Genomic DNA, 22,634 nt, shown 5'->3' on the forward strand with positions numbered 1-22,634 from the left:
CTCTTCAAGTTGGGGCTTCCCTTGTGTGTGTGAGTGGGTGTTCTCTCTCTAGCCCCTAGGAAAAGGGCTCGCCCCCCCTCTTGTAGGAATGCTTTTGACTTTAGGTGATCAAGCACCTTACTCACCAAGCATGACAAAGCACTTGAACTAGGGGGTGTTCCCACAAGCATCTCAGGCAAGATTCTCAAGGCACCTCAAGTACCTTAATCATGCAGCAAGTCAAGCACCTCAAGCATGGAGCCAGTCAAGCACCTCAAGCATCTTAATCAAGCACCTCAAGCATGACAAACACCTCAAGCACGACAAGCACCTCAAGCAGGACAAGCACCTCGAGCTTGGGCCGGGTTCCCACCTCAAGCTCAGCCCTAGCTTACCTAAGGTCAAAGGACTTTTACACACATTTATTGGAGGTCTTCAATGAAGCTAACCCTAAGGTATTATGCTCCATTGGTTAGCCTTGCTCTTTGATAGACCATCTCCCTTTTGGGCCCCTTTACCATTGGCCCCGTGTTGAGATAGATCTATAAGCACATATCTATATCTTAACACTTGTTCCCGTTTATTCTCCCACATTAAGTTGATCAATTTAATATGAGAAAATCATTTGGGTTGGTTAGATATTAGATTTTATGACATTACCTCTCTCTTGAAATCATAGTCATCCTCGACTATGAGGTAGAAGAGATAAAGTCTTAGTCATTAGTCAATCATACTTAGCGGGTAAAAGATCCCTTTTTACCCTACGACATCTTGCCAAGATGGATGACTAATCCATTTGGTGCTTGGGAGACATAGCTGCCGCAAGCATGTCTGCTCTTTAGTCCATTTCATTCTGCCAAAGTAGAGTGACAAATTCTACTTGGTGTTTGAGAGACGTCGTCATCACAAACATGATTTTAAGCATGCATATTAGTTAAATTTGTGCACACTTAAAAAGAGGACTAGTCTTATAAGACAAAAACATGAGTGATTTAAAAGAAATTTGTACATGTGCTTACTCTAATGTAGCATTGTAAGCATTGACAAGGTTCATACTATCCTTAAGATGTATTCCTTGCATCCATCTAGCATCTTCAAAAGGATAATTTTTGAACTTAATAAGATACCGTCGGATAATCTTACCATGTCGTAGTACCTTGTCTTCATGCCGAAGGATAGCTACCGGTTGTAGCACCTCTTCTTGGTCTTCAACTTCAGGAGGGTCTTCAATAATTGGTTCAGTTGGTGGCTCTCCTTTGTAGGGCTTAAGCAGGCTTACATGAAAGGCATTGTGTATAAGCCAATGGTTGGGCAACTTGAGTTGATAAGCCGTCTCATTAATGGGCTTCAAGATTTGGAAAGGACCATAGTATCTTTTTGCTAGTTTAGCATAATACTTTTGATGGCCCGTAGGATTTTTGCCCGTCGTTTGCCTTAATCGAGCCTTAGGAAACTTGAGTAAGACCCAATCATTTTCTTTGAACATTAAGGCTCTTCTGTGCTTATCAGCAGCAGCTTTTTGCCTTTGTTGAGAGATGGCTATAGCCTCCCTAATCTTTTGAAAAGATTCTTGTAGGTCACGCTATACTCATCGGCGGCGAAGATCTTCCCATGTACTTTGGGTAACAAGGGACTTTTAGGTCTTCCCTCTACGATCTCGAAAGGTGCTTTCCCCGTAGAAGTATGTACAGTGTTATTGTAGGCATACTCTACTAGAGGTAAATACTTTTCTCATTGTGAGCGTTGATCTACTTCGGTAACATAAGTCTTGAGTAGATCGAGTATCGTAAGATTGGCTATCTCACTTTGGCCATCCGTTTGTGGGTGATAGGCCGAAGAGAAATTCAATCTTGTTCCTAGATTTTCAAAGAGACCTTTCCAGAAATTACTGGTCATTCTAGGATCTCTATCTGGCACGATGGATGTGGGTAATCCATGGTGTTTGAAAATCTGAGATATGAAGAGAGTTGCCATTTGATGTGCCTTAATAGTCTTTTTGACAGGAATAAAATGTGCTTGCTTGCTAAACCTGTCGACTATTGTCCATATTCCTGTATTCCCATGGATAGACTTGGGTAATCCAAAGATGAAATCCATGGATATACTCTCCCATGGTGAATTTGGAATAGGCAATGGCTGGAGTAATCCAGGTTGCTTCCCTCTATCATACTTTGTCTTTTGGCATACTACACATTTTGAAACATACTCTTGTATGTCCACTTTCATGGTAGGCCAATAGAAATACGTCTCTACTCCTCGGAGAGTAGGTTGAATACCTCTATGCCCTGCATATGGAGGAGCATGGGATTCATACATAACCTTCTCACGAAGGGAATGGGTAACACATAGCCTATTGCCGTGGAGAAGATAACCATCCTGCAAGGTGAATGGTTCCTCTTTCTTCCCCAAAGCAAGGGCTGACATTATGTCTCTAAAGTCAGGGTCAGTAGCATACTCATCTATCATAGAGGATAGATCATTGTGAGTAGCTATAGACACCGCATTAACTTTTGGTCGTCGTGAAAGTGCATCGGCAACTTGATTGTGCTTACCAGCTATGTGAGCAATATGGAAATTAAATTGCGAAAGAAAATTTGCCCACCTCATTTGTTTGTCGGAAAGCTTGGTTTGCGTCATGAAATACTTGAGACTTTGGTGGTCGGTTCGTAGGATAAATGGAGTCCCCAATAGGTAGTGCTTCCATGTGTCTAGGGCATGTAGAACAGCTAAAAGCTCTTTCTCATAAATGCCCAAGACTCGTTCATCACTATTGAGCCTTCGGCTCTCATATGCTATGGCATGCCCTTCTTGAAGCAAAACCGCTCCAAGGCAATCACCACACGCATCACATTGGACCTCAAATGGCTTTGAGAGATCCGGAAGCACGAGGACTGGTTGGGAAGTAAGCTTCTCTTTGAGTTTTTCAAAAGCATTTTGCTCCTTAGCAGTCCATACAAACTTAACGTTCTTCTTTGTTAAGTCGTGAAGTGGTCCTGCTACTTGAGAGAATTTTGCTATGAAGCGTCTATAGTATGCACACATACCAATAAAGCTTCTTAGCTCATGTAGATTCCTTGGGTTAGGCCATGATTTTATTACCTCTAACTTTGATGGATCCATACGAATACCATCGTGAGAGATAATATGACCTAAATATTGAATCTCTTGAAGGAAGAATTCGCTTTTCTTTTGGTTGAGATAAAGCTTGTTCTCCCTCAATGCTTGAAAAATCACTTGGAGATGCTGCTTATGTTCCTCCAAAGACTTGGAGTAGATGATGATATCATCAAAGAACACTCCAGTGAATTTTCGATATGGTCTAAAAATTTTCTCCATCAAACGATTGAACGTAGCTGGTGCATTAGTCAAGCCAAAAGGCATGACTAGATATTCATAAAGACCAAACGTTGTGCGAAACGCGGTCTTTAAGATATCTTCATCCACTATCCTTATTTGATGATAGCCACTCTTAAGGTCAATCCTACTGAAGTAGGTAGAGCCTTGTAGCTTATCAAACATATCTTCTACCCGAGGTACGGGAAATCTGTTTTTGATAGTGATATGGTTTAGTGCTCGATAGTCCACACACATACGGTATGTACCATCTTTCTTTTGCACTAAAAGGACTGGAGAACAAAAGGGAGAGGAACTAGGCCTCACCATCCCTTTGTCTACCAGATCTTGTACTTGCCTCATGATCTCCTCTTGTTGAGCTTGTGAGACTCGATAAGGAGGCTTGTTAGGTGGTGAGCTTCCAGGAAGGAGCTCAATACGATGGTCATCATCCCCTCGTTTTGGAAGTAAGTCCATAGGGATATCATCGATGAACACATCTTGGAATCCTTTTAGAAAATTAGACAAGTCTAACTCTTCTTGATTCCTATCATTTACATTTGATGAAACATTAGTATCTTTTGGAGACTCTTTGACAAAAATCATGTACGCAGAAACTGAGCTCTTCATTGACTTATCAAAAGAAAGAGGATTTACAAGTGGAATAGTGCGACCACGCTCACTAGCATCTATATACATGTTCTTTCCCCTGTAAGTGAAGTAAATTCTCCTTTCAGGGAACTTCATGTTGGCAGCCATGCGATCAAACCATGGTGCCCCTAGGATAACATCCTGATGTTGGAGAGGAGAGTTGAAGAAGTCTTCTTTGTCGACATAGCTTTGGACATGAAGCCTCAACTTCCCAATCAAGGGAGTAACGGAGGCTTGTTGTCCCTTGAAAGCTGCATCAGCTGTTACTATATCTCCCATCTCAAAAGCTTGAATGCCCAACTTGGTGGCCAACTCTATTGATATGAAGTTGAGAGTAGAGCCAGGGTCAAACAAGATGAAGGCATCATGCTCTCTTACCTTTCCCCAAGCATAGGAGAGTGATGATCCTTTGCAATGAGCATCCTCTTTTGGAGCTTCGATGGTGGAAGCCCTAGGAGTCTCATTGCGAGTATTCTTCTTGGGGCAAGAACGATAGCCATGTCCTTGCTCCCCACATTTGAAACATTTATGGTCCTTGCGAAAAGCTTCAAGCTCTTCAGGAGAGAGTTTGTTTTTACCTTTGTAAACTCCCTTCTCCTTGGACCGATTGTTGTTGTTGTTGTTGGAAGTGCCTTGGGAATTATTTTGAGCATTGGATTTCCCCTTTGCATCATTTTTATCTTTCTTTTCCATGGGCTTGACATTACGTCTAGCCCCTTGATGGAAATTGATGCGTGAAGCAACCATGGTGTGGTGGATTACTTCGGTAATAGTACCGGGCCGTTGAGAGTTGATGTAGTCGGCCATCTCTTCAAGTAATCCCGCACAGAATTGCTGTCTTTGCTCGGCAAAGTCTATCTTTTGAAAGACAGTAGCTTTGAGATGTAAATCCCAAAACTTGTCTACATACTTGTTGATAGACTCATGAGAGAGAAGCTTCAAGCCGCGCCATTCGGTAAGAACTTTATCTTTAGTATCGCTTGGAAGAAATTGCTTCATGATGGAAACTCGTAGAGTTTTCCATGTCTTTGGGGCTTCTCCATTGCCACGAAGGCTAGCCCACCATTGACGAGCTGATTTTTGGAAGTGCATAGCTACATGGCGTAGCTTGGAGGACTCTGTGAAGCCCTCGTCCCCAAAGACCGCATCAAATTGCTGGATGAAGGCCAACACTTTGTCGGTAGCACCAAAGGTGCCATCGTAGGTGAGAAAAGAGATACTCTTTCCTCCCTCCTTGAAATTCTTTAGCTTTTGTGACCTTCGCTATGCAGGAAATGATTTGCGATGTCCTCCCCTCTTGTATTCTCTAGGAGAATAGCCATAACTTTCATCGGAAGAGGAGGAAGGTGAAGAAGAAGGAGAAGAGGGTGACCTCTTCCTAGCCCTTTTCTTCCTTTGTTTCCTCTCTTGCCTTTCAGAGTGATGAGGAGAAGGACTATAGGTTGCTCTTTTCCTCTTGGGAGGAGTAGGCGATCGTCTAGACCGCCGTCTTCGTGGAGCCACATCTTCAGAAGAACTTAGACTGTCATTGCTTTCTTTCTCTTTGGATACCTCCTCTCGAATGGGAGAGAGTCTTCTTTTGGGGGTCTCTTCAAGAGGCCTCCTAAGCTCTCTCTCCTCTAGAAGAGGAAGGGAAATTCCATAAGCACGAAGTTGTTGAGTAACTTCGGCTTGCAAAACAGGGTTGCCCATAGCTTGTTGCAACCTAGTGACGACATAATTCACAAACATGGGAGCATCATCATTAGCACCTTCATGTGCAAAATCAAAGCTATCAATGTTCATTCTACTCTCTTGATTATTGTCAGCCATGTTAACAAAATTTATGTTTATACTTAGTGTATGCTTTGGCAATACAAAACCTTAGTTGCCACTCCTCTTAGCCTTTGAAAATCGGCTCTTAAGTATCTACACCCACGGCTCAAAGTGGTTAATTATAGAGAGTAGAGGAGTAGGTCTAACATAGCAGAGTTGCCAAGGGCTAGCTCCTTTCGGACTTCTTATGGCTCAATAATGGTAAAGCCGTAGGCAAGTCTAAAAAGACTCCATTATTAAGTCCAAAGCTCCCGAGGTGTGCACCATCCCCCACATAGTGGGCTTAACAAAACCGATATTAGATCCCAGTTCCACTTACTCTATTATAATTAACAACATCAACCATTTATAGGCTACTTAAGGACCTCTCTTCTTAAGCAAGAAAAGAGAAACCAAATGCTCTGATACCAATGTAATGGAATTAGCCTATTCAACTTGAGAATAGCGAAATTAATGAGAATACTTTCGAGAAATAACTTTGTGAGCATAGCGGGTAGACATAATTGAAGATAGCAACATAATCATAGCAATTAGTTAACTTGGCATGAACAATACTTTTGCAAGAGAGAGAATTTAGAGAACATGACAACAGTTGAGGACCGGATTTATGTGGAGCCGTCCCCCCTCCAATAGGCATTTGTATTATGATTTCTCCCATTAAGAGAGACTTGTTACAATACATTCTTTGTGTTCCTTGTGACCTAGGTGATGCAATGAAGATAGAAAGCTTCATGCATCACAATCATAGCATAACATGAACTTGAAGAAAGCTTTAATTGTCCCAAGCCTCAGTCCCAAGACCTCAAACACCTTCGAAGGTGGAGAGAGCTAGCAGGGAATGAGGGTAGGGAAGAGGAAGAAGAAACATTTCATAGGAGAAAGAACTAGTTCCTCACTTATCATACTCTTGTTGCTAGCATACATAATAGCATAGTAATGAAGAAGAAGTAGATGTCAAGCTTAGCATTGAAGCATGGCTCTTGGTTGGATTTGCACTCCATAGCCAAGAGTGTTGGTGTAGGCTCTCAACCTCTACTTGCTTTGAGAAGACCTCTACTTGCTTTGAGAAGGAGAGGGAGCTCTTGCACTTTGCATAGTACACAATGAGAGTGCTTGTGAGTGTGTGTGGGTGAGTATACCCCCTAAGCACCCCCCTAGCTTGCTTGGGTCGACCCCCCCTTGTAGCTCATGCTTGAAGCTCATTGGACCCCTCCAGGCCTAGCCAATCACAAGCAGGAGCCATTACAAGCAACATGGGTAGCCTTGGGACAAGTGTCTCCCTTTCCCCTTTGAGAGAGAGGACTTGATAAATGCTAAAACAATTAGATAATTCATGTAATTTATCATTGGACCCCTTTGAAGCCTAGCCAATAGGCTTCAATCAACACATGAAGGTAACATGGGTAGGGGCCTGACATGTGTCCTTGCTGCCTCTTCAAGTTGGGGCTTCCCTTGTGTGTGTGAGTGGGTGTTCTCTCTCTAGCCCCTAGGAAAAGGGCTCGCCCCCCCTCTTGTAGGAATGCTTTTGACTTTAGGTGATCAAGCACCTTACTCACCAAGCATGACAAAGCACTTGAACTAGGGGGTGTTCCCACAAGCATCTCAGGCAAGATTCTCAAGGCACCTCAAGTACCTTAATCATGCAGCAAGTCAAGCACCTCAAGCATGGAGCCAGTCAAGCACCTCAAGCATCTTAATCAAGCACCTCAAGCATGACAAACACCTCAAGCACGACAAGCACCTCAAGCAGGACAAGCACCTCGAGCTTGGGCCGGGTTCCCACCTCAAGCTCAGCCCTAGCTTACCTAAGGTCAAAGGACTTTTACACACATTTATTGGAGGTCTTCAATGAAGCTAACCCTAAGGTCTTATGCTCCATTGGTTAGCCTTGATCTTTGATAGACCATCTCCCTTTTGGGCCCCTTTACCATTGGCCCCGTGTTGAGATAGATCTATAAGCACATATCTATATCTTAACACTTGTTCCCGTTTATTCTCCCACATTAAGTTGATCAATTTAATATGAGAAAATCATTTGGGTTGGTTAGATATTAGATTTTATGACACAAACTACATGCTAAGCACTAAGAAACGGATATACATTGTCAAAAAAGAATAAAGATTAGGAAATCGTGAGCAATCCAGATAAAATAAATACAAGGGTATTTTGGGAATTTTTGAAATTTGAGGGATATTTTGGGAATTTCGACAAATTAGAGGGGTATTTTGGTAATTTTCCCTTTAAAAAAACAAGGTAGCTGTTGTCGCTCGCTGGCCCTCAAGGGATCTACGGCAAAAATTGAATCCACCGTTGATCCCATCTCCGCCATGCAAAAAATAAGCGTCCCCATCAGTAGCGTCGCGACTCGAGCCTCCCACTGGAGGTGCACACCCTATCCATCATGACACGTTGAATGCTATACGACATTAGAGCTATAGATTCTAACCCCCCCTTGCTGCGTTGATTCGCGGGTCTAAAGCACCCGCCCCACCACAAAAGAACCCCTATCGTAGATCCCATGAGTGACACCCCGTGTCACTTATAAACGAGGCCTGCTGGCCTCCCCCCCCCCCCTCCCTCGGGAAAAGATATATCCAAAGCATGTTTGAAAATGGCCGGTCAAATTTGAGCAAGAAGGTTTTCAAACCCGTTCAAATTATGGAATTTTTTAAACATAATATGAGATTTTAAGTATGATTATCCCTCTCAAATTTAGTGTTAGCCTGCTCATATACGTGTCAAAATGTTCCAAAGCCGGGTCCACAAAAAATGTTTCCCAAGCTCTGCCTCTCCTCTCCCCCCCCCCCCCCCCCCCCCCCCCCCCCCCCCCCCCCCTTTTAATTAGCTTACACTTTACTCTCCCATAAAGCAAAGCATCTTTCACGTCCTCGACGCAGCAGGTATGTCGGTTCAATTTTGGAACCATTTTTTAATGCAGAATCATAAAAAACTACCTGAGCTCAGGAGGGGGCGGGGGGGTCAAATTAATTAGAGGACTTTTGATGGGGATTGTGTGTGTTTTTTACGTGAGTCTCTGTGTGTGTGTGTGTGTGTAGCTGTTTAAATCTTAACTAATAAGACATAATTGAATTTTTACATTCAAAAGACAGCTGACCAAGGAATAATGAACTGAGATGTACAAAAATAACTCAGTATTAGAATTATTTAGGTACAATGATTGTAGGAGAGAGATCCTCTTTCAATAAGGTTGGTAGTAAAAGAACTTCCCCATTCCTCAGTGGGTATTTCATCACAGTAATGTTGCTTGCCAAAGAAAAGAAAACCCTCCAAGATAAGATAGAGTCCTTACCTGCATCCATCCAAACAAGACAACAGTTATCCTTGGATGTGTTTTACAGCTATCAATGGACCATGTCAATTGTTATCCATGTCCATCTTACAGATTTTAATTACTTTAGCCAAGCTTAAGTTATTAAATTTTTTAGCAGTCTTTACATATTCCCTTCCAAAATCAGTGGTACAATCTACCTTCTAATCTGTGTGGTGAAGTCCATCAAGAATCAATTTTTTAAAAGAATAGTGAGGTTTACTTGTTAAGCCATATCTTGGTAGTTATGCTTGAGCCCATAGTAGCAACCATATACTTACTAATCAATAGAGTATTAAAAAAAAACTCCATTTTTTCCAAGTGGAACCTCATTTCTCGAGCCATATCTCGGTATTTATGCCAAGTTTGAGGGTATTAGCCATATACTTACCTTCAAACTCCCAAGATTTCTCCATAGGTTGGTAGCTATGCTTACACTAACAGTAGCAACCATATACTTACCAATCTGAAATAGAGTATCAAGTGGAAGCCAAAGGCCAGTTTTTTATGCCAAAGCTGAGAGTAATCTCCATATACTTATCTTCAAATCTTCAAGTTTTTCATGAAGTCCTTAGTATTCAATACAGTTCGGCAGTGTTCAGCCCTGTTTTTCTCCAAAGTTTCCACCGTCATGGGTGCTAGATGGGTTAAGATAACTTTAACACCTTCTCCCCATATGAAATCATGAGGGAAGGTATTATGCAGAAGTCCAAGAGTTGCCATATTTCATAAAACAGAAAAGCCAGATGTATCCTTGTCGGTGTCAGACAGAATTTCATCACCAAAACAAACACAAGCTTTCAGAAAACCCAAAGTTCCATTCATATCCCATGCGGTCACTAGCCTTAGCTACAGGCCAGAGCTAAAATGCATTTGCTATATACTTACCCTCCTTTTAAAAAAAAAACCCAAGTGATTAGTCATCATACAAAAAATTGTAATGTCCGGTTTACTGTTAGGCCTGCAAAAAGAAGAAGACTAGTGTCGGCAAAAACAGAGCTAAAAAAAACTAGTGTCGGCTAAAACAGAGCCCAAAGAAAGCCTATATCGGCTAAAACAAATCCCTTTCTTTTTTGAACAAACCTTAGTTAGGTCTGTAAACGGCAAGACCTGCAGCGGCTAAAGCCAAGCCAAGAGAACCGATGATGCACAATTTTTTTCTCAAAAGACCAGTCTCGACAGCAAATCCCCCCAATCCTTCTAATAAGTCCCATTAGGTGTGCTTTCAATCAGTCAGAAAATGCCTTGCTACCATATCTAAGGGCTACAGTAGTTTTTTGTAAAAAAAACCAGTCTATGCAAAGTATTGCCAAAACAAATTCTTAAAGTAAAACCCCTAATGAATGTTATTCAGTTCAACGCTATGCTATGAGAACTACTGCAAGTAGTACCAACCAAATGTTTTACTAATAGATAACCAAAGTTCAAAGATTTGTTTCTCAAAAAAAGGGCCTAGAGAAAAACCTAAGTATTTTGAGCAATGAGCTCCATAGCTCGGACAGTGAAGCAAACGGTATATTGCCTTTAGTCAGAACAACAAAAATACACATAGGCTAAGTGAGGGGCAAGGTGCGCCCTCACCAAATTTATAGAGGTTGAGCTACATTTTCCTAAGCATGATCGATGAGAGAGGCAAGCCGCTCTGCTGTGTAGCGTCTTCAAGTGATGGAATCTGAAAATACTCAAAGAACCAATGTTTTTTATTGTGTTAAGGACTGTATTTCTTACAGACAAAACTTTCCCAAAATCCCACCCTAACACCTTCAAAAGTGGCTTCCAAGGAGTGCCCTCGGTCAAAATTTGAAACTGAAGGAAAATAATCAGAATGAACTCCTAAACTCTGTACAAACTTTAAAATAACCAAAATTTCTTTCAAAAAAAGTTATTACTAAAAATTTGAAAATAGACTTCCCTTGAACTTCCCACAACGATAGAAATCAAAGGGTTTAAGGAGAGATGTGGTATTGAGGTTTATTCCGTCAAGATCTCTTCTACTTTATCATGTCTTCTCATGTACAATCTTACCAAACAAAAACAAATTTACACTTTAAATGACTACAAATCTTATTTAACTTATCAAACAATCTAAAATATGGTAGACCTAGAGTGCTCTTTCACATTAACAAACAAAAAAGTCCAAATTTCTTCTCATTAAGTTTGATAAACATACATTTGTGAACAACTTCCAAGGAGTAGTGCGGTCATAGTTCTTACATCCATTCCATGATATGGCATGGTATGGGGTGACCTATCACATAAAAATATATTTGGTAGGAGTGCCCTCATGTTAGAAAAGGGTGTGTTGCTGCTGATAAAAAGATGTTGCATTGTCCTACTAGGGATCTCTCCATGTTAGCATAATGATTTTTGGTGTAGTGGGAGCCACATTGCCGTTGAGGAGAGCTTTGTGCCACCGTAAAAGCTTCATATTATGCCAGTTCCTTGAGCCATTCTTGCAAACAACACCACTCAACTAGCATATTAAGAGGTCACCTTGTAACAAAAACATGTATGAATTCAACATTTGCAGGCTGTATAATAAAGACACTTGTTAAGTATAAGTTGTACAAATGTGCAAGTATTTCCATCCAACTAGGAATAAACAATCCTAAAATATACATTATGATGAGATTACCCACCTCTAATAATCATGGATTTGAAGCACCTACCTGCAAGATGTAATAAAGAAGACTGTTTTAGAGGAAAAGTGGTGACACTTGGCCTCTCTAACCTGCAGCTTTTCACTATTTGTGAACAAAAGCAACCTTTGTGCCAAGCACTACAAAACAAGTAGAGGCAACACATTATACTTCAAAGTTTATGATAAGAAGAACACAACCAAAAGAAAGAAGTATATTGTTACCTTGCACAAAGGGGTGTTTTATTCAAATATGTGATGGTATTGGCAAGATATTGAAGAACCATCAACATTCATCTCACCGACGGTACGACGTTCTTGGGATGACCTCTGCTCACCCTTAAGTGTGGCCTTCGGTGCAAACGCCACGGACAAGAAAACATGTATGCATACAATTTCTAATGTCCGTGAGCACCATGGCAGCTGTTGCATGAGGAAGCAAAAGATGAAAAGAGAGAGGGGGGAGGGAGAGGAAGGAACATGGGAGGAGAGAAGGGGGCAGTGGGGGAGAGGGAGAGAGAGAGGGGAAGAGGAGGAGAGAAGGGAGCATGGAGGGAGAGGAGAGGGAGAAAGGAGGGAGGAGGAAGAGAGAACAAAGGTTTTTTTTTGGGGGGGCTTTTTTTTTTTGAAAAATTGGACTTTTAGTGCTTGTAGGTTTTAAAAAAGGTCAAAAAATGATTTTTTGATATGCATATATGTTGGGGGAAAGTTTTAAGTAAAAAAGAAGTAAAAATATTTTTTTTGAAAAAAAGTCAAATTTTGGCTCTTAGTGACCCACGTTTTTGTTGATGTGGCCACACCTCTTTACTCCCTTCACTTTCAAAAAGCTAGAGAGAGAAGGTGACCTCTTAGGTCCACATCCTACATGTGTTTAAAAAAAAGGCTAGAAAAGCCTACTCAAAACTAGCTTCTTGAATGCCCTTGTCTCCTTAACCCTACACAACATTAGCCTTAATCCCTAAAAATTAGGATTCCTTACAAGGCCCATGCAAGGTCCATATTTCTCCTAATGTAGCAGATTAACACCTTCTAGGGGATCTTTGTCCAATGTAGCTAGAATTTTTACCCAGTCATTAAATGACAACATATGCAAGACAGATAGTTTTTTGTCCGAAACAAGAGCTGAATCATAAATAAGCTATGAAGCATCCAAACTGCTAATACATCTGAGGACCAAAGAGGAGGCCACAAAGAGGGGCTCCGAGGTAAGTTCCAATCCTTGAAATAAAGCAAGAGTCTGCAAAAACAGTGAGGTCAGGTTTACTTTTTCTTGCCATAGTATGTGATACATAATTTGGCTTTCCTAGCAAGGAAAGGTCTAGTTCTAACAGCTAAGGCATCCTTTGGTGTATGGTCTTTAAGGTAGAGCTTAATCTGATCAAGAATCTTTGCATGATTCTCAGGATTGTGATTAGTACTCATGCGAGCTGTCATTGTATGACGTGAGTAGTCCTGAAACAGAGGTGACATAAAAATTAGCAAAGTGTATATATTGTAAAGTCTTTTTGGTCCTGCAAACCTTCAACCAGCAAAGTCAGAGACTATGGTAGCCGTGAGCAGGGAATCAGAAAAGAGTCTAAAACGGGCCACCTAACACCAGTCTACCAATGAAGGATTTACAGACTGTGGGTCCAATTTAGAGCTCCAATCCTACGATAATTTCCTAGGCCAACATCCCGGTTTCCCCGAAGAGAAGAAACCTTATGTATAGGATGTGTGTGTAGCTGTTTAAATCTTAACCAATAAAACATAATTGAATTTTTATATTCAAAAGACAGCTGCCCAAGGAATAATGAACTGATATGTACAAAAATAACTCAGTATCAGAATTATTTAGGTACAATGATTGTAGGAAAGAGATCCTCTTTCAGTAAGGTTGGTAGTAAAAGAACTTCCCCATTCCTCAGTGGGTATTTCATCACACTAATGTTGCTTGCCAAAGAAAAGAAAACCCTCCAAGATAAGATAGAGTCCTTACCTGCATCCATCCAAACAAGACAACAATTATGTTAGCCTTGGATGTGTTTTACAGCTATCAATGGACCATATCAGTTGTTATCCATGTCCATCTTACAGATCTTAATTACTTTAGCCAAGCTTAGGTTATTAGATTTTTTAGCAGTCTTTACATATTCCTTCCAAAATCAGTGGTACAATCTACCTTCTAATCTGTGTGGTGAAGTCCATCAAGAATCAAATTTTTTTAAGAATAGTGAGGTTTACTTGTTAAGCCATAGCTTGGTAGCTATGCTTGAGCCCATAGTAGCAACCATATACTTACTAATCAATAGAGTATAAAAAAATACTCCATTTTTTCCAAGTGGAACCTCATTTCTCGAGCCATATCTCGGTATTTATGCCAAGTTTGAGGGTACCAGCCATATACTTACCTTCAAACTCCCAAGATTTCTCCATAGCTTGGTAGCTATGCTTACACTAACTGTAGCAACTGTATACTTACCAATCAAAAATAGAGTATCAAGTGGAACTTTATGTCATGAGCCAAAGGCCAGTTTTTTACACCAAAGCTGAGAGTAATCTCCATATACTTACCTTCAAATATTCAAGTTTTTCATTAAGTCCTTAGTATTCAATACAGTTCGGCAGTGTTCAGCCATGTTTTTCTCCAAGATACTTTGAAGTTTCCACCGTTGTTAGATGGGTTAAGATAACCTTAACACCTTCTCCCCATATGAAATCATGAGGGAAGGTATTATGCAGAAGTCCAAGAGTTTCCATATTTCATAAAAAAGAAAAGCCAGACGTATCCTTGTCGGTGTCAGACAGAATTTCATCACCAAAACAAAGACAAGCTTTCAGAAATCCCAAGGTTCCATTCATATCCCATGCGGTCACTAGCCTTAGCTACATGCCAGAGCTAAAATGCATTAGCTATATACTTACCCCCCTTTTAAAAAAAAAACCCAAGTGATTAGTCATCATACAAAAAATTGTAATGTCCGGTTACTGTTAGGCCTGCAAAAAGAAGAAGACCAATGTCGGAAAAAATAGAGCTCAAAAAAGACCAATGTCGGCTAAAACAAAGCCCAAAGAAAATCCTGTATCGACTAAAGTAGAGCCCTTTCTTTTTTGAACAAACCTTAGTTAGGTCGGTAAACGGCAAGACCTACAGCGGCTTAAGCCAAGCCAAGAGAAGCGATGATGCACATTTTTTTTCTCAAAAGACCAGTCGACAACAAATCCCCCCAATCCTTCTAATAAGTCCCATTAGGTGTGCTTTCAATCAGTCAAAAAATGCCTTGCTACCATATCTAAGGGCTACAACAGTTTTTTGAAAAAAAACCAGTCTACGTAGAGTATTGCCAAAACAAATTCTTAAAGTAAAATCCCTAATGAATGTATACAGTTCAATGCTATGCTATGAGAACTACTGCAAGTAGTACCAACCAAATGTTTTACTAACAGATAACCAAAGTTCAAAGATTTTTTTCTCAAAAAAAGGGCCTAGAGAAAAACCTAAGTATTTTGAGTAGTGAGCTCCATAGCTCGGACAATGAAGTGAACTATATACTGCCTTTAGTCAGAACAACAAAAATACACACAGGCTAAGTGAGGGGCAAGGTGCGCCCTCACCTTATTTATAGAGGTTGAGCTGCATTTTCCTGAGCGTGATTGATGAGAGAGGCAAGCCGCCCTGCTGTGTAGCGTCTTCAAGTGATGCACAAAAAGCCTTGCAAGGGGAGATCCATACCCAGGATGCGCAGGCCGCCTACCATTTGTAATGAGAGCGCGGCATTTTTACTCATGCCCAATTTTAGGAGAGAATTGTTATGCAAGGGCATAGTCCCATAGGCCATAAGTGGCATGTTATGAGTCAGTATCCCATGAGTGCTTCAGAAGAGGGGGGGGGGGGGGGGGGGATTTTATATAGAAGGAGGGAAACACTAAAGCATTAATAGTACCACAGTGTGTGTGTGTGTGTGTGCGTGCATCGGCTTACACATGCATGAAAAATTCCATGAAGTAGGAAGGGGGAGGGGGGTGGTTGGGTAGCTGCAATCTGTCTACGAATCGACGGTGGGGGGTCGCACCTCAAGAGGAGTACTGCAAGTTGGGCAAGGGAGGATCGGCATCACTCAACACATGTATATCTTGAGCAACAACAGAGAGAAACATGCCTCATACGGCGTGTGCATGATTAGTGTGTGCACATCTGAATCGGTCTCCTATGGGCCATCTCGTAGGAGTGTCAAATGCACAAGGCTCCTGCCCATCTCTAGCCAACCAATTGGGGGGGGGGGGGGGGGGGGGGGGAGAGAGAGAGAGAGAGAGAGAGAGAGAGAGAGAGAGAGAGAGAGAGAGAGAGAGAGAGAGAGAGAGAGAGAGAGAGAAGCCCAGGGATGAGCTTGGCTGGACACTACGGCAGGGAGTGTAGGGAGCTCTGCAGAGGGGGGTGTCGATCGGCATGGGAGCACCCTCCAAGTGAAAGCATTGGGAAGCAAGGATAGGGAATCTCAAAAGATTCTTGCCAATAGGATACAATAGAGCTACCATCCATTGTATGGACATCTAAGGACTTTATTCACATTGCACCTTTGCTAGGGTTGTTGTTAATTACAAATGATTCTAGGCTTCTAGCTATAGGTGACCAAAACGTTTTTTCAAGGTTCATTACCAAGAATCTATGGAGATGCTCTTTGTTGAGTAGGAGAAATGGGGAGGTTGAGCTAGGTGGCAAGCGTCGATGATGCTTATGTGGAGAGGGGTGGGAGAGATGCCAATTGTGAGCCAAGGCACATCACGGTACAAAAGGGAGGGGATGAGATGGACGTTTGGAAAGCTTCCATCAGGGGCGGCAGGCTCCATAGGTTCTCTCTCTTTGCAGGGAAGTGCGTGGCTCACACACGCTAATGAGGGCACGACATAGGGCTCAGGTTGAATTCCCTCTTACCCTCCTCTCTCTGTAGAACCATGCATTGCCTTCGTCTCGCCAAGGCCCACTAGTGAGAGTGCAGGCCTCATGGCACATTTGCTCTCACTCTTTTCTCTTTGCCGAGGATGGCATTGCCTCCATCTCCTACACAGCAGGGCATGCAAGATGATGTGAGAGAGAACAAAAGAGAATTTTGGGTCCGATAGAAACATATTTATTGGCGAGCCGATTAGAGAGTGGGAGAGTACAGATCCAGGTAGAGAGAAATGAATCGGAGTAGAGAGAGGGACCTTTTTTCTTTTGTCGAGATAGAGATGCCCTTTTGGCAAGGCGACGGGCGAGAACTAAATGGACATTTTTGCGTCTGGGCAACGGGGAAGAGAGACAGAGAGAGTGCAGGGTTGATAAAAAAGGTATGCCACCCACTGGTGGATTGCTTTTTGTATGAAGTGATCATCACGAGCTAGAATGGGTCCTGACTCCCGATGTTGCCTTGCCCTACAATGTTGGAACCAGAATGAAGCAATCCAGAGAAAGAGATTGGGAGGCTCTCTGTTTGGTAGGCTGTGTCGATCTACATCTACAGTATGTTGCAGTGAGCAAATCGAGAAGATGGACCAGGGGGGGAGCTGGTCAAGGTGGGTGGGTGTGAGCAGGGCAAGGTGGGTAGAGAGGCACTTTGCGTGGGAACAGGGATGAGAGGACTTTTGCTTTGGCAGAGGAACTTGGGAGAGGAATCTTCCCACATAATTAATTAATAGAGTGAATGTAGACCGAGTAGGTGGTCAAAACGTTTGATCCTTTTCTTGCAAGTGATATGGTGTTGATTTTTGGGAAATAATCATAAATTCCTTTAGCAAAATAGAACTCACTTCATTGAGACAGTGATTTCTTTTTTTGCTCACATCTATACTATGTATGAAGCAGCTTAAAATTTTCAAGGAAGGAGAGCGCCTCCATGTGTCACTCTCTGTTCATTTCAAAAAACACTTTACAAAACATCTAATCTAAAATGCAAAAGTGAAGGGTAAGATTGTAAGAGGGGGAAATTACCAAAATACCCCTCTAATTTGTCGAAATTCCCAAAATACCCCTCAAATTTCAAAAATTCCCAAAATACCCTTGTATCTATTTTATGTGGATTGTTTACGATTTCCTAATCTTTATTCTTTTTTGATAATGTATATCCGTTTTTTAGTGCTTAGCATGTAATTTGTCACAAATTACCTCCCAAGAAAAGATAATTATGTCTAAAAATAATGAAGCAATTCATCTCCAAAGCCTACATAACCAACTCAAATTCTAGTTTTAGTATTTTGTATTTATAGACAATCAGTCTTCTTATGAAAAGCTACAATTTTTTAAATCTTTGGATAAATTTACTCTCACAACCAGGGGTATTTTGGGAATTTTGGAAAATTTGAAGGGCATTTTGGGAGTTTATGACAAAATATGAGAGGTATATTGGGAATTTTTGAAATTTGAAGGGTATTTTGGGGATTTCCACAGGATAGAGGGGTATTTTGGTAATTTCTCCTTGTAAGACATGAAAGCATGTGATGTAAGAACTCACAAACCTTTTCAAATGTAAAAAGTCAAAAGACTTTCTATTCTACATAAAATAAATGTTGAAGTTTGATTGCACATAACAAAAAAGGGATAACTTTAGCAAAGGTTTTGTTACTTAATGCGAATTTACTTTTTGAAGATATAAAAAAAGGAAGAGTTTTAATGAATTTTTTTAATGAAAATATAAATTTTGAAGATATATTTGGCTTTACTTTTCAAGGGGCTTTTTTCAATACCAATATTTATATGTTTTAGAAAATTTACTTTTCAAGGGGCTTTTTTCAATACCAATATTTATATGTTTTTTCAATACCAATATTTATATGTTTTAGAAAATTTTAGAAGTATATATTTCTTTAAAGAGCTTGAGAAAAAGAAAAAAGCTCTTCTAATGTCGACTTGGGACTGTTTCGCTTTGCGGACATGCATGACATGCAAATGCAAGGTTCATTATCCACAAATGCATGAGAGAGAGAGAGAGAGAGAGAGAGAGAGAGAGAGAGAGAGAGAGAGAGAGAGACCACCGCATTGCCTGTGTGTGTGTGTGTGTGAGAGAGAGAGAGAGAGAGAGAGAGAGAGAGAGAGAGAGAGAGAGAGAGAGAGAGACCATCACATTGCATGTGTGTACACACACATGCATATGCATGAGTGGGAGAGAGAGAAAGAAATATTTTACCGTTGAGCTCACCCACCCTTCAAATTTTCAAGATATTATTTTTTGGTATTAGTGTATTTTAAAAGGATATCTAACGTTTTTCACCCATAGAAAATGGATTAGATGCCCGATAAAGATCAACCCTCACATTAGCACCCCAAATGGGTAGAGAGATTGCCTAGTTGGTGGACCTTTTATCAATTTTTGGATATTTTGTTCTTTTTCTTTTGAAGAGTTAACTTGTGGGCCATGCTTAAAAATCTATAAATTCCTTAAATTTTGGCAGACAAGGGTGTCAATCAAAAATCAACTTGAGAGAGAGAGAGAGAGAGAGAGAGAGAGAGAGAGAGAGAGATGACAATTTTTTAGTGCCGTATTTAATGCCTTGAAATTCAAAGTCCAACAAATAACGCAGGAGGAGAGAGGAAGAGGGAACAAAATGTTCGGGTGTAGGAACAATCTAAAGAGACTTTAAAAGTTACAAGACAAGTCTTCAACGAAAGTGAATATCTATTGGGAGGAGAGAGAGAGAGAGAGAGAGAGAGAGAGAGAGAGAGAGAGAGAAAGAGAGAGAGAGAGAGACCATCACATTGCCTGTGTGTACGCACACATGCGTATGCATGAGGAGGAGAGAGAGAAAGAAATATTTTACCGTTGAGCTCACCCACCCTTCAAATTTTCAAGATATTATTTTTTGGCATTAGTGTATTTTAAAAGGATAGCTAACGTTTTTCACCCATAGAAAATGGATTAAATGCCCGATAAAGATCAACCCTCACATTAGCACCCCAAATGGGTAGAGAGATTGCCGAGTTGGTGGACCTTTTATCAATTTTTGGATATTTTATTATTTTTCTTTTGAAGAGCTAACTTGTGCGCCATGCTTAAAAATCTATAAATTCCTTAAATTTTGGCAGATAAGGGTGTCAATCAGAAAGCAACTTGAGAGAGAGAGAGAGAGAGAGAGAGAGAGAGAGAGAGGACAATTTTTTAATGCCGTATTTAATATCTTGAAATTCAGAGTCCAACAAATAACGCAGGAGGAGAGAGGAAGAGAGAACAAAATGTTTGGGTGTAGGAATAATCTAAAGAGACTTTAAAAGTTACAAGACAAATCTTCAACAAAAGTGAATATCTATGGGGAGGAGGAGGAGGAGGGAGAGAGAGAGAGAGAGAGAGAGAGAGAGAGAGAGAGAAGATAAAGAAGAAGAATTTTTTTAATGCCATCGGAACAATCCCAAAAGATATATCTGACAGAATAGGTGAAAATAAAGTTATTTTTGTTTCATCTTCTCTCTCTCTCTCTCTCTCACACACACACACACACACACACACACACACACACACACACACACACCTCTTGATAAAAGGATAATTTGAAATGTTGTAGGAACATCCAATGAGATCTCAAAGATCTATCTGATGGTAGGTAGAGAGAGAGAGAGAGAGAGAGAGAGAGAGAGAGAGAGAGAGAGAGAGAGAGAGAGAGAGAGAGAGAGAGGCAGACCAATCATAGCCATCTATACTTTTCTTTATAAAAAAAAGGAGAAAAAGGAGTTCTCTTCTCCTTCTTTTTAAACGTCCACCTAGGATCGTCACTTCAACTAGAGGGTTTTCCGGTGTGTGTGTGTGTGTGGGGGTGGGGGACGAGGGGAGCATAGAAATTTTGAATCTTATGTGTACTGTATTGGAACAATAGCAAGATGTCTCAAGACCTATTAACAAATATTTCCTTCAAGCATATTTGTGTGTGTGTGTGTGTGTGTGTGTGTATGCGTGTGTGTGCGTGTGCTATGTGTACATATAGACATAATTGGAACAATATCCAGATGCCTCAAGACCTCTGTGACAAATCTTCGTTTCGAGCATATATACATATATAGATATATATGTACACACACACAGACACACACACACACACACACACACACACACACACACACACACATTGTGCTACTACTCTTAGCTTTTTTAAAAAAAGGGGGGACCACACATAAACCTAGCCCTTGGATCGGGACCTGTTGGGATTGATCTCTTTGATAAATACACACATACACACACACTAGGCAGCTTTACTAATTCTTAATATTTTTGTCTCTTATTAAAACAGAGCTTCATAATATTCTTTAAGTCTTCTCTCTATGGGAATTTTAAAAAAAAAACCCCCCTTGTTTTTAAAGGAGCCTGAAAAGGCAATGGCTAGAAAGGAATACACATACTCCACCTCACTTGAGGGAGTTCCCGAGCTCACTTACTTCCTAGGTTTTTCTAACCACCTCCTATGGGTAATACTACTGGGTTTTAGTCCGTTGCAACACTTGAGTATTTTCTACCTTGGGTAAAACCCTGCCGTGATTACTCTGGCTACCTTCTCATGGCACTGCGCAGGCAGCTTCATTTGCTCTATTGGGATCTTCCCAAACGCCTGGGGTTCTGAGCGATTCGGAGTTATGGCGACCTCCCTCCCTGCTCTATTTAAAGGTGAGTGCGCATCTCTGCCCCTCACTTAGTTTTGGTTGTGGTTGTTGGCTTGAAACTTGCTACTACGTTTCTGTTACAAAGTATGGAGCTCTCTACTCAAGTTACTCAGGTCGGTCCCTGCTATTTCTTGCTTTACTTTTTGCATACTTAGGTCTCCTTCTGCTTGAAAGAAGGATGTTGTATTTGATATTATTGGTGGTCTCCTCCTACAAATTTTTATAAAACCAGGCATAGGGTTTTTTCTGCATTGTTTGCTTACCAAATATTGCATTAAATTTACTGTGTATGGTTTTTTCCACCCCATGGCCGGTGGCCATTGCATATGGATGATTAAGGGTGCCTTTTCTTTGCCTTGGTAACTAGTACATTTTGGGTTATTTCATTTCTTTCTTGCTAATCTCTACTGCTACAGGTTGGCGGGGTTTGGTGCCCTGATTGATTATCTATGACTGTGTGCCGGGTCTCTATATTCTTGAAAAAAAGGAAGCAGTGCATTGTGCTCTACCCTCTGCACAATAGCCTTTTATTCTGGTTCTGCAGATTTAATTACTGTCACAATGTTGGTACTGATGATGCTTCATTACAATGGTTATGGCTCGATAATTGGCTGTTTATTAATGATAAGAATGGAGAGTAAAAAAAGGGGGCTGCTTTATGTTTACATTGGCTCTTGAAAGAGGTTTTTTCAGCCGCTCTACTGAGCCTGGCATTTACTCAAATGGTTGATACTAAGACTGCCTTGTTGGTTCACTGAGCATTTAAAATGCTGCGGATTTTTTTGACTTGATACAGTTTTTTCATACATTTTTAGAGTACAATCAAAATTTTTCCTTGACTGGCCTTGAGTATTGGGTTGTCACGGATGCTTACATTAGTTGGAAGTCTTTTACTGTGCACTAATCATGATTGGGTTGTTTCACATAAGGATGGTAATATTTCTCGTTTCGGGCAGCGCACTTTTTAAGTTTCTTAAAAATAAAAATAAAAAAATACACATGGGACACTAAGGAGTGTATGCGTGGCTTTACATTTTGGCAACTCTTGGTATCTACATTGGTAAATTGAGGTTTTACATTTCAGCTTTTTTGCATTTACTTGGATAGATGTTGCTCCCATTATAGCCATGGTTATTGGCACTTTAAACATGGTATATCCTTTTTTGGTTAGAAGAAAAGCCTTGCCTTTTTAGATCCTTGTTTCTTGGATTACTTAACATGATATATGATACAACAAATTGAAGGATGAATCGCAGTCCATTCACAAATATTGATATCTAATCTTAAAAACAAG

The sequence above is a fragment of the Adiantum capillus-veneris genome, chromosome 19 (genome assembly GCF_014529385.1).
Source record: "Adiantum capillus-veneris isolate H3 chromosome 19, ASM1452938v2, whole genome shotgun sequence".
NCBI classification, from domain to species: domain Eukaryota; kingdom Viridiplantae; phylum Streptophyta; class Polypodiopsida; order Polypodiales; family Pteridaceae; genus Adiantum; species Adiantum capillus-veneris.